This window comes from Orbicella franksi, chromosome 10 (assembly GCF_964199315.1).
Source record: "Orbicella franksi chromosome 10, jaOrbFran1.1, whole genome shotgun sequence".
In the NCBI taxonomy this organism is placed as follows: domain Eukaryota; kingdom Metazoa; phylum Cnidaria; class Anthozoa; order Scleractinia; family Merulinidae; genus Orbicella; species Orbicella franksi.
Window position 1 is genome coordinate 2,447,785 of NC_138154.1, and position 13,106 is coordinate 2,460,890.

Consider the following 13,106-nt stretch of genomic DNA (forward strand, 5'->3'; position numbering starts at 1 on the left):
AAGGAGTTTGTTCTGAGGATTCTTAAGCAGTCGCCCTTCATGAATCCATTTTTAACACTTGGTGGGTGGCAAGACGTGAAATGTGTGTACTGAAAGGTTTCCGTTGGCTTAAAATGTTTTTATATCAAAGATCGATTGTTCCTCGAATCTGTTCCCTTTGTATACAACTGTGTCTAGGAACACAGTCTCGGTGTCAGAGATATCAGCTGTGAATTTGATAGTTGGGTGATGTGAATTTGCTTGTTCAATGAAAGTTTCAATGTTGGTTTAACTTATGTCCCACAATGAAAAGATGTCGTCAATGTAGCGTTTCCAAACCGTAGGTTAAAAGATGGTTTTGCTCAGGATTTACCATGAATATGTTGGCAACGGAAACAGCCATTTTCATTCCCATAGCTGTCCCATGAATTTGAAGATATTGCTTTCCATTGAATTAGAAAGAATTTTCTTTTAGAACTAGTCTAAGCATTTCTTGGAGGTAGTGTGTCGGTACGGGAGGGCTGTCTTTGCAAAGATTATCATATGCTTTGCATACTGTGTCAATACCCTCGTTTTGTGGTGTATTTGTGTAGAGACCTGTGACGTCCGTCGATACAGGGAATGTGCGGGTTTTAACCTTTGTGCTTTCAATAAGGTTTATAAAGTCGTTGTGTCTTTAAGGTATGGGTAGGGTGTTTACCTGCTGGCTGCTGATGGGTAGGCTGTTTACTTGTTGGCTGTTGATGGGTATGTTCCCATGCTGGCAGTCAAATATCTTGCAGCCCATTATGTAAAATTCTACTCCTGTGAACTTTATTTTTGTGCCATTGACCTCTTTGGGGTCCTCCTAATAGAGTCTGTGACTTCCGTTTCTATAGTCTATAGACAACCAAAACCACCATTTCAAGGCCAACAAATGCAACATGATTTTAATCATGATAATGATAATGATGATGATGATGATGATAATGATAATGATAATAATGGTTTTATGATGACTTTTCTACAGAGTAGTCCTACATTCATCATATGCTAACTAAAAGTTAAAGACTTGTGGAAAACACGAGTATGTAAAAAATTAATTAATTATGTAGATTCACAACAATCTAATCTGAGTCTGGCCTTAGTTTTCAAAAACTTGTAAGCTCTCCTGGCAAATGTTGTAGCATTAGACTCAAGCTTGATCTTATCTGGCAGACTGTTGAATAACCTGGAGGCTGAGTCTTGACATGTTCCTGCTTCAAAGGGCACAATCCTTTTCGATGCCCAGAAAGCCAAAAAAACAAAAAAACTTGAAAAGAGCTCTAGTGCTAAATTTGGCGTGTCCTAAGCAAGGTGCGTGACTGAAATTGTAAGTTACACGACGGTGCACTGAACCGTGACTCAAATGATCCACTTCTGTGTACTGAGGTAATTTCCAGCAAATGAACAAAGACAATGTTTTGTGGATGATCAAAAGTTGCATTGATCTGTAGCCAGAGATTGGCTAACACCAGTGTTTTGACTGGCATGAATAATCCAATTTAGATCAATGTGGCAGCACGAAACAAAGAAGTAAAGACATGTAATTACAGAGAAAGCGAATGTGGGCAACAACATCAACAAAAAGAAAGCTTGCCAGATAAGTGAAATGGCTTTTGTGCTAACACAAAACAGGTACTCACTAATATATAAAGCTTCTCAGGAGTTGGTAACGTATTCGGAATAATTTCATGTTAGTTTTGGGAGCATCATTCTAATGTCATGATGTGAAGAATGCACTGCAAAAGCCATTTGCAAAAATTAAAACTTTTGCTGTAATTCAAGTTTACGTCAGACATGCTGAATCTCATATCTCTCTGTCGTCGAAGTGACACTTGTTCGAAATCTTAGATTACATGGAAGTCATGCATGTGGTTGTTTGCTCACTTCATTGATATGCTTGTTTGTTGATTGTTTTTTTTTGTATCCTGGAGTATTTCAGGATGGTCGTGATTTAAATGCAATTTGTGCAAGTCCCCGAATATCACATTTTGTTCGTGGTTTTGTAGTAGCTTTCTTCCTGTGCAAATTAAGATTATTTATTTAGTGTTGAGAGTTATTAAACTTAACCGCGCTGTGGTCACTGGACGTAATATTTATCTTTAGCACTTACATTTCGCTTTAAAATGTATCAGGTACGACCCATCCTTCAACAAGCTTATGATACCCCCTCCTTATTGCTAATAAGGTCAGTGAAAGAGAATTTATTTAGTTTAACTGAAGAAGCAACGTAAGTGAAATGACGTTCTTTTCATCGCAAGGTTGAAATGGACAATTTTAAGTTCTAAAACTTGTCTATACTGTAACAACACTACATTGGAACACTTTTCGAATTAGGTTGACAATCACTGATTAAAACACCTTTGATTTCAAAAGGAACAACCCCTACTTCTGAGCAAGACATTTGCAAATATGATACAAGGTTTTCAAGGCCTTCAATGCTCAGCAAAGTACATTTCCCAAATGAATGGGGCATGCCATAAAAATCTTTTGAATGAGTCAAAAATCTTAAAGCTTTGTTCAGAATTTTTAAACTTCGCAAATGTATTGATGCCACCAGTTAACAAACAACAGTTGCAGTTTAGTCTAGAATTTTGAAATACAAGAGAGATGTTGGGGACTCAGAATTTTTCTTTGTCCCACACTCGTGTCATGTTGATTAATTCACCTTCACACAAGAGAGATGTGTACGCCATTATTTGATGTCATGAACAAACTTTCAGTTTAATGACTCACTGTATTGTAATGTATTCACTTTGTTGTACAGTGAAACAAGATAGGGAACATCAGTTAACGGCAAATAATAATTTGCCTGTGCAGAATATCTTATAGAAACATATAGATTATTTCCAATGGTCAAAATATTATCCATTCAACGAAATAGTTGAATGGAGATCCCCATATTTTCCTCTGATTGAGTCAAAAAGCACTGGAAACTATGTTTTAAGTTCAAGTACAGTGCAAAGTAACAGTTTCTTTAAGTTTGAGACTTTATCGTGCAACCCGCAGAAATCAATTAAAGAAAACAAATATTGGCTTCTATATACGAGAGTACAATGACTCCTTGCGATATAGCTGGCACAACTCACTTAATACAATCAAAAAAACATTAGGAGACGACTTCTCCTTACCTTGTAAATTAATCGCACTGAGAAAACAAGTGGAAATTCGCCAAATGACAACAGCTGAGAAGAGTAATGGCCGCCACACACAAACACTCATTTACAGAGTCCTCTCTCTTCCTAATAGAGACCACGTGACAAACACTTGGCTCTTGTATACAAATAAAGAAAGAAAGAAATATCGCCGGTCCTGACAAAGTGTGGGGAAATCCCACACAAAGACTGAAAGAAAATTGTATGACTGACATGACGCCAGTTTTCACTTATCCCAAATAAACCCTCAAATGAAGGTTGTCATGGCTGAAAATTTCAGACATTAGAGCCCGCATGGCAGTAGCGGCTTTTCCCAATCGATAATAAAAATGGTGTGTGAAATTACAAAACATTATGTGAGACGCGATTGACTTACGGAAAATACAACAACAACTAATGCTGTGTTTCAGTTTGCCAAAATTGAGTATCATTCAGAGACATTTCAGCGCTATTTTAGTTAAAAAATTTACAAAAATGAATTCCATACCTTTCACTCGGAACGATATCGTTTAGCAACTTCAGATCCAGTGAAAGCCTTGCAAACTCTTGCATATCACTGACAAAACAATCAAAGATTGCATATTGTACAGGAAATAACAAAAAATCTAATGACACTACATAATTTGCCAAAATCGATGCATAACATACAGTTTAAGACCTATCTGGAAAATAAAAAATCCTATCTTTGGCTTATGAAATTACCTTTCACTTTGGCCGTTAAAAACCGTACACAATGAAATAAGTCCTGAGAAGAAAGGCTGACATGTCATGCAGTTCCTGTTCCGTTCCATTGCAAAGAAGGCGAATAATTCTCGGTCTTTGTGCCTTGTTCTTGCCCGAAAACCCTGCATGTTTGGTATCAAAATTTTCAGAAAGAGCCAGGCTTTCTTGGCCTGCAGTTTTCTTGTACAGCAGTTTAAAGTTAAGCCTGCGATCGTTTTGTATAGCAGTATCAAGCATCTGCGCAAAAGCATCTCGCAGGAAATGCGCGCGAGAATTTAATTTTCATGTTTACTATTTCTCGGACCACTGCAAGTAAATTTTTTTCGCTGTTATTTAAAAGAATCGTAGAAACAGTTTCTTTAGAAACTACAAATTCTCAATGTCTGACGTACTGAGTTATTATGACCGGCAGCAGTATTTCAACTGCATCGACATTGATTCAAATCACAGTTTACAATATATAGCTAAGCAATGTGTCAACAGTGATCAGATTCTTCTAACAGTAAACGTAACTAACAAATGTTTAAAAAGCTGGTACGAGTTTAAGGAGCAAAAAGCGTTTCCAGATGTGAAGTTCATTGACATCGCAAATGCATCGATTGGTGAAAGGTTTGGGATATTGATAAGAAGAGACTGCAAAAGAATTGAAAATCACTTTAGGAGGCCCACGTCCACAGTGAAGAGCCAGTTTGTTGGAAAGTCCAGCAAAAACGATGTAACATAAAGATAGCCATACGTAAGGGGGAAGTGCAAAACATTTCTGAAGTCAAGGAGGAGTTGAAAGAACAGAAGAAACAAAACAAAATACTGCAAGAGAAAACTGAAGATTTTCTACTCGAAAAAGATCTACATGAGCTAATGGATCAACTTTGGGAAGACTTAAGAGAGAATAGAGGAGCTGTAGGCTGATTTAAAATTGGTGAACAAGGAGAATGCCCATTTGTCTCAGTATGTAGAAAAATTGGAGAAAATTGAGAAACTAGAAAACACAGGCAAGAAATTTACTGAAGTCCATGAAAAACAACAGCAGAGGAAACTAGGAGAGTTAAAAACTAAGGCTGAAAGAGCTCTATGGTTCGCAGAGACTTTTGGCCTTAGGTTAAGCTCTTTGGAATTTCTAGATCACAGTGGTAAGACTCACAACATCAATTACCAAGGCCAAGGAGCTAAATCATTCAAAGAGTTGTCCAAAGAAGACCAAGATAAAATTAAAGAGATTGTTTACTTAACAGACAAATTTTGCATAGGGGAAGCAGCTTATCGTGAGCTCACATTAGCGTGTGGAGGGGAGAGTCTACCTAGGTCTTACCTGGTGAGGCAAAGCAAGAACCAGCTAAATGAGCTGGTCCACATACGAAGAACCCCTGGTACAGCAGAATGAGCTCAACTTGACTTTGAGAGTGAACTTCAGAACACAATAAGGAAACTGGTAAGTAATTCAGTTTAGTGTTCTCAACCAGTTGCAGTAATTAAACTGGTACACCTGTATTGTAAGTAATATAAGTACTGTAAGTGTTAGTATTGTAAGTGGCGTAAGTAATAAATAGTGTAACTACATTAATATTGTATTGTAAGTAGTGTAAGTAGCAATTAATAAAATAAAAATAAATAAATACATAAATAAAACCTCCTCACAGACACTTCAAAAAGAAGAAGCCACCAGTTTCCTAACAAGCGCTCACTGTACGCTACTCACTATCTAACACAGAATAGATAGTGAGTAGCATAGCCAATCAGAGAACAGCATTCATGATAGAATGCTAGCAGATTTATTCTTCAATGCAATGGAACGCTCCTGCGATTACAGTTTCAATGCAATTTTACTGAAAAGAGTGTTTTTGTAACTCACTGATTACATGTAAGGAAGGCAAGATTTCTGGAGTTAAAAACTGAGACTCTGTTCACTGGAAATACACATATTGAAAACGCAGGGTGACCCTCTCAATCTGCCTTGACCATGGAAGAGGAGATTGCCAAGGTTAAATCATTAGCGTTCATCAAACAGGGAGTACAGAAACCCTCTTTCAAGTCTGTGCTGCTTGTTGGATTGGGCAAAGGTCAAGCAACATGGGAAGTAGTTAGGACTTAACACTTTATCAGGCAATTCACAACCTTGTTTAAGTTTGCAGCTGCATGCAAATGCATACACAGAGGATTATCTTTCTCCTGTATATCTTGCTTAGATTGTAAATAATTATCCTTTCATATAATTAATTCCTTTTGTTGAAATTGACCCTCTTGACCATTATTCTTTCAAACAATATCAAACAAAGTTACTTCAGTTGTTTTTGAAAATCACCAGGCATACAGGTCTGTGTCACAGATATATGTTAAGGACTTTTCAGTACCCACTTTTTAGAGTAACAATAATAATGGGTAAGCTTGGCTTAAGTTATTACTACAATACAAAACTAGTAAGTACTAATTCTTGGTAACATTTACTCTGTTACTGAGAATTAACTCTTTAAACCCTCATGTCAAAACTTAATTCTTATTTGTTACCCCTATATATTTTTTATAGAAGTAGTGGGATGAAGTTTTTAACGTTAAGTAGATTCATGTCCCAAATTGTTTTGGTCACAGCATTGATATTACAGGAAGTTTGATGCTGATCCCTCTTAGTTCTTAAAGGGTTAGTATCGGAATATAAATGATCATTATATTTGTGATTATTGTTATTGTCATTTGCAATATTATTCTTCTCATTTTCAATTTAATACAAGATAATGACCGTAACAGAAACTAAACTATTAAAGGATAATTGAAACTGTGGCAAATTACATGAACAAATTTATATTACAGGCTGGATAGAACTCATACTCAAGCAATTTCTTAATATGTAAGAATATTGACAATAATATTTAAACGTGAATAATTCCTACTAAAGGGATTTGCATGACTTGACTAAAAGAACATCAATTTTATGTTTTAAGCATGAAAAAATCAGTCGCTTCAGAATCTAAAAGTACATTTCCAAAAGTACATTTTCAACCAGTTCACTTAGCATTGTTTCTCCACTCTAAAATTTGAGACATCAAATGCTTTTAAAGAAAGCCCATGTCCCACTGGAATGGAGGAAGGCATTTTCCACTTCTAGTGATATCTCTGACAGAGAGAATCACCCCAATACCACAGCTGCCTGCTCCTACACCTGTTGTTGTCTGCTGTGGCATGTTGAGGTACACAACATTACTTTGTTTCTCTTCCTTTAGAAAGGTGAGGCATGTTGTGTCAATGGCAAAACTGTTCACATCACGTTCACAAGCAAGGGTACAAAAGTCTGATAAATCCATAATACTCTGTCCCTGTTGTAAAATCACATCACGAAGCATTGAATTAATAAGTGCATCTATGATCCCAGCAGTGTTCTGTGCCTCAGGTGTTTGAGAAAGCCAACAAATTACTTGCCTTAGGTTTGAGGCATCTGACTCCAATGCACACATTTTCTCAAACACTTTTAGTGAAGCTAAGTTGTAGCAACCCAGATGACCAAGCTTAACAACCTTATTTGGGAAGGTGTGCTGCAATTTCATTGCATGTTGTACAGTGCTTGCTGATGGACGGCCATTGGCCAGCAAAGGGTTAAACAGTTTTGTAAAATTTTTGGAAACTGAGACATCTCCTGGTGCAATAAAAGACGCTTAAGGTAAGTAGTATGCTGTTGCCTCATTGCAGGTTAGGCTGTTTAATCTCCCATTCTGACAATCTGGTAACAGCTGCCTTCACCACTGACACTGCATGAGACATCATCTTTGTCATTAGTCAGGCTACAGCTGCCTTCACTACTGACAGTGGATGCACTGGCTTTGGCTGTGTTATCATTTACTTCTATGATGTCCGTCACATCATGATTAATCTGGCCTGGAGATAGTATGGACACTTTTGATGGTTTTGTACATTCATACTCACAGAAATCAGGACCAAAAAGCCTAGTGAACATTGTATCCATCCCTTTGATCCATTCTTGATCTTCTTTAGACCAGTCTGGCCTCCAAGGTTTCCACCCACACCCTCTGTAATAAAATGGTTTTCCTGATGGATGAAAAGACAAAAAAAGAAATAAGAAACTTTACAGTCACAACACTTAATTTTGGTCACAGCTAATATACTTCTGCTTAATCCAGTATGATAGTAGGCTGCTGTAAACCAGTATTTTTTCTGGTAGGGTCAGTGCAAAAGGAGTGAATTCACAAGGGTACATTATGGCGTGAACCATTTAATTTAAACTAAGCATTTCCTTGCAGTGGTACTAATATGTATTTTAAGTATTTGCAGTAGAACAATATACTTAATCTTACCTAGTGTATTATACTACATAAATCTAACCTACAGTAGCCATTTTATTATTTAAAAACAACATAAATTAATTTTGACTTGTACCTGATTCAATGCAATTAATGGCTTCTCTGAATGCATGTCTCATCTGAAGAAGCTTTTAGTGTATAGGTGTGTAAGAATCGGATCCACTAAAAAATGAAATGGATTAGTTAAAATAAGATTTTACATTGCATGTGGTTAAAATTTAATGCATATTACCAAATTCAGTATCTGTAGGTCATGAAAGGACAATCAGCAAAAGAAGGATGTTATGTTGTAAACATGAGAAATATCTCTGAAATATTATTGCACTGTGAGAAAAATAGCCAATCAGGCTAACAAAACATAACCACAAACCAAATCATATGTGTGAATACTATTCAGAGTTCCAAGCCAATCCTTTGCTCAATGCTTTGTGTGATATTACACGAGGGACTGCAACTGTTGAAATAATTAGCTCTTATTAGCCAAGCAGGTCTGCATGGGAGAATCTTGACCGAGGTCGTGAATACAGACCAAACACAGTGAGGTCTGTACACACAACTGAGGTCAAGATTCTCCCATACAGACTGACTAAGCTTGGTTAACAAGATCTTTATTATATGGCAAACAAGAAAAATTTAATTCTAGTAATGTAACTGGTTCTTACCAACTTACATTTTGCTTGCAACGGCGATGAGCTGAATTTAATTCTGCCAAAATTTGCTCGTTCTCTTTATTTGTTTCTCTCACCAGGCTTTTTGGCACTTCCATAAATATTGTCAGATGAAAATAGTCAATGATTTTGCATTTTAGTTTGCAACTTTTTCACTGCAAAATATTACCAGTCTAGATGCCGGTCTAGATGGGAAAATCTAGACTGCTTTCAATATTGATTTCAGCTGATCAAATTCGTGAATTTGATATTTCCCAGTCCTTGTGAGACAGCCATATAATAATAAATGATATTAAAGTGGCTACCCAACTTATTGCAATAGAATTTGAAAATGCACATGACATCTAGGTCTTTCCAGGGCTGTGGTCTAGCAGGGCTCGAGTGCCTCAGGTGACCAAGTTTTACCTTTGGGCAACTTGCTTAACCTTTTATTTTAATGAAGCTTGTTATAGCTGAGCAACCTAGCCTTGTCTTGCCACTTGGACAATCAGGGTGAAAGAGGCAAATTAAAAGGAAACTATAGTGTAAATAATATTTTATGTAAATATCTACTCACTTAAATGTCAGAAAGACCGTGAACAAGACCCAGATAAAACAACAGTAGCCTGACACATAACTCTTAAATAGGAGGTTTTCAAATTGGCCACCTTTGCTGTGATACAGTAACACTAAAATTGTTCCCTAATGGCCATGGTGACCAAAATGGTTGCAGCTTGGTGGGCTGGCACTTATATCTAACAACTATGAACTTACATGATGAGGTGCTGTCAAATGCATCATGTGAAGTAGCGTTTGTGTATAGTTGCCATTGAAGCTTGTTAGCAGCTTCAAAACCTTGATTTGAAAGTTTATTCAATGACCAGTGATAGCAGAAAAGCATTGAAACATGCTCAATTGTAATGTGGCCATAATCACCAGTTCCAAGGTTTGGGCTAAACACTTCCAGAAGGAGGAAACCCCATTCTCTCCACTGAGAGAAAATTAGTAAAAGGTACATTATAAGTAGACAGTTTGCACTTGCAATCCTTGTTTTTATCCTAATCATCCACTAAAATATAATATAAAAACAAACAGACAAAAGACCAAACATGAATGTTTCTACAAAGGATACATTTCAACTCTTTGACTGTACAATGTGATGAAACGACAAAGTTGTTATATAACTCCACAAATTGGAGAAAGATAACATCACTTAAAAAAATTGCTGGCATCGAGTTGGATGCTTTAGTAAATAATGAACATCAAAAAAGATAACTGGTAAATAGTGTGAAAGTTACAAGTATGTACAAACTTTAACATCCAAAACATCAACAAGATGTTCCTCATCTGCAGAGAACTGGCCATCTCAAATAATCAGTGCAATATCCTCCCACTGTGAGCACACCTAGCAAGGATGAAAATAGTCAATGGTTAACCACAAAAAGTTATCTTTATGAAATATTTCAGTGGTTTAAAAAAGGCCCTGTCCCAACTTATCTCTCAAATTCTTAAAACAGCTACCCAACTTTTAGCAATTCAGTGTTATGTTTGGAGAAAAACTCAACATCTCAAAGCTTTTAAACACCCAGACAAACCGGTTGAAAGAGCTACTTAAAAAGTAAACAAATCAAGAAAACAGTTTGTGACTATACTGAAAGGCACATGACTCCTGAACACAGGTCATCAAACTGCCATGGTGATCAAAACTGTTACAGCCTGGAGTTCCCCATTTTTCTCAGATGTTTACAATGTTGGTGTACCACAGAGGTACACCTGAACATGGCGACTCCATACTGGGCTCTCTAAATTTCTGCGAAATATTTCAACGAATATCTGAGGTTTGGGAAAATGGACAGACTTAAAAATTAGCGAAGTGTCATCTTTATTAATCTCGAATAACATCACAATTTCTTGACTTCATCCACAGAATGGTTTTTTTTATTGCATCAGGATTGTGTGACACAGCAGGCAAAGAATTGTTTTGCTGGGTTCAACATATACATTAGTTTCTTTCAGCTTAAATGTACAATAATTCACTACATGGGTTTCATTCTTGTAAAGACACAACTCTGTTACAAGAAAAAAACGAGAAAATATTATTTAGTTTGAGATTTTAACTTTATTTACTTTACGAAGTTTCTCAGAGGGTTTTACTTAGGTGTACTCAAACAGATACATTTGTAAACAAATTCTCTAACCTTTTTGCTCTTGTTGGTCAGATGTTATTGAGTTCGTGCTGGGATTCTACTTGGTTCACAATCACGTCTAAAATTATGATGACACCTCTGAAGATTTTTTTTTTATCAAGTTGAAGAGTTGATAGCCTCAGTTGATAGCTCCTTTCTATCATGATTCTTGATAAATTCATTCAAAATGATTGCTCATAAATTGATTTCTTGTAAGGCTTGCAGACCAACCCATTCGTAAAATGCTTAACATCTTTTAGTGTTGGTCCACCGCAAATGGTGTGTTCATCTGTATGTGATTTCATCACCCTAGAAATGATGGAATCTGTGGTAACTTTTCATGATGACAACTTCTGTAAATTCCATGTGCTGTATGCAGGCACAGGTGATGCAAGTGCTTTAGAGACCAGACGGCGATTTTTGACTGAACGAGGAAAAAAAAAAAGAGAGAGGTGAAATTTAAACCCAGGCCTCACTGCCTGTGTAATACCTTGCCTGCATTGCAGAAAGTCTAAACCTTTAGACAATACTGGGGATTTTGTGACACATCTGGCAACAACACATGCTAAATAATACCTTAATCAAGAATTACCTTGTTTATTTCCTAGAGAAACTTCAAATTAGGTCTTAGCACCTTGATCATTCTGTACTGAATTTTGGGCACGAAACCCATAACACAAAACGAACAGACTTGTTGGCATACATAGCATTTATTTAGCTCTCAGGGAGTATTGAGGACGCTTCAAGGAAACATTCTGGTGTGCTATGCTGCTTTTGTTTTACTTCATATCGATTTTTTTTAGCAGTATGGAAATGTTCGCTATTTTGAAATAACAAAAATGAATCGTCTCTGGCTTACACAGATATTTTTGAATCATTTCTATAAAGCTTATATGGCTACATTAGGACTTTGACTTGGCAGCGGTGTTGACTGTGTTGAAGGAAAGCCAGCTCCAATTGTGACTGACTTTTATATCAGTTAAACTATTTCTGCTCCTTACTCACAGGGAAGACTGTGTAGCAAACTATCTAATTCACATTGTTTATCAACACCATAGACTGATTTTCAGTGCTGCTACTATGGCTCAGATCTTACACAAAGTGGATTCTTTATACTGCTTGCTGTCAAAGTACTCTTGGCAAACATTTTTGCCTCTTTGTGAATTACCAAAGAAAGTGTCTGTATTTAACATTAATTTCACCTTGCACTCCAGTGAAAGTTTGGCAGGGAATGTCAAAGCTCATTTGATAGAAAAGAATTGTTAATAACTTATAAAGATTATAATGCATACCCTCTTTTATTCTGCTTGTAGGACACTCAAATGGTTACATCTTACTGGCCTAGCCTAAGTCACATTTTCAGCATAACAGACTTGTCAGTGTAAACATGTATAATTTGGCTAGACAAGGTTTCACAAGACAGTACATAATAACCAGAGTAGTAGAAATCATTCCATATTTGTATCATCTGATAATGAGTTCTCATCTGAGCAAGCTTGCAGTAAACGGTCTTTACTTGTTCTTTAAAGACTCACTGTCTCTAAATAAATCCGTTTAAGTAGTTGGTTTTATATCTATATATGCATTATTCGTGTTTCAAATAAAATGACAAAGGATCACTACAAAACGTATTAATGATAATATTGCATGTCCAACCATGTATGCATTGCATACCTATTTTTCATTGTTGATAGTGGTAGGCTTCCATCTTCCAGGGTTGACTACAGTTTTACAGTGTATTAAAGTGAGCTTATTTTACACTGGGTTTTGATTCGGTCAGTGTAAAATGCATGTAAACTGCAGACCACAGTTTGCATGCAGACAGGGAGGTAAAATCCTGTGGGGATACTCCAAGAAAAATTGTGTGGGGTTGTGCAGCCCTCTTCCCAAGACCCTTACCCTATTTATGACCAAAATCTGCAATTTTCCCAGCCCTATTGATGACTGGACCAAAAATTTGAAACCGTGTTTGTGACCTGATTCTTAAATCAATACCCTGTTCAGACCTGGCTTATAATTAGTTCCCTAGTTCAGATCAATGTTAAATTGCTCTAAACACAATTTGTGAAGGGCGTTTGTTGATGGCCTTAT

At 36.6% G+C, this 13,106-nt stretch overlaps 1 protein-coding gene and 1 pseudogene across 2 annotated transcripts in view; both read right to left on the minus strand.

Moving 5' to 3' along the window:
• Positions 1-13,106, minus strand: part of LOC145499888 (uncharacterized) — a 79,028-nt gene that overhangs the window by 39,765 nt on the left and 26,157 nt on the right. The gene's annotated exons all lie outside the window — the stretch shown is intronic.
• LOC145499788 (uncharacterized) lies at positions 5,369-9,638 on the minus strand (annotated as a pseudogene). Its single transcript, XR_014050986.1, has 2 exons — positions 8,259-9,638; positions 5,369-7,910 (listed from the first exon to the last, which is right to left on the minus strand). The product of XR_014050986.1 is annotated as an uncharacterized LOC145499788 (transcript).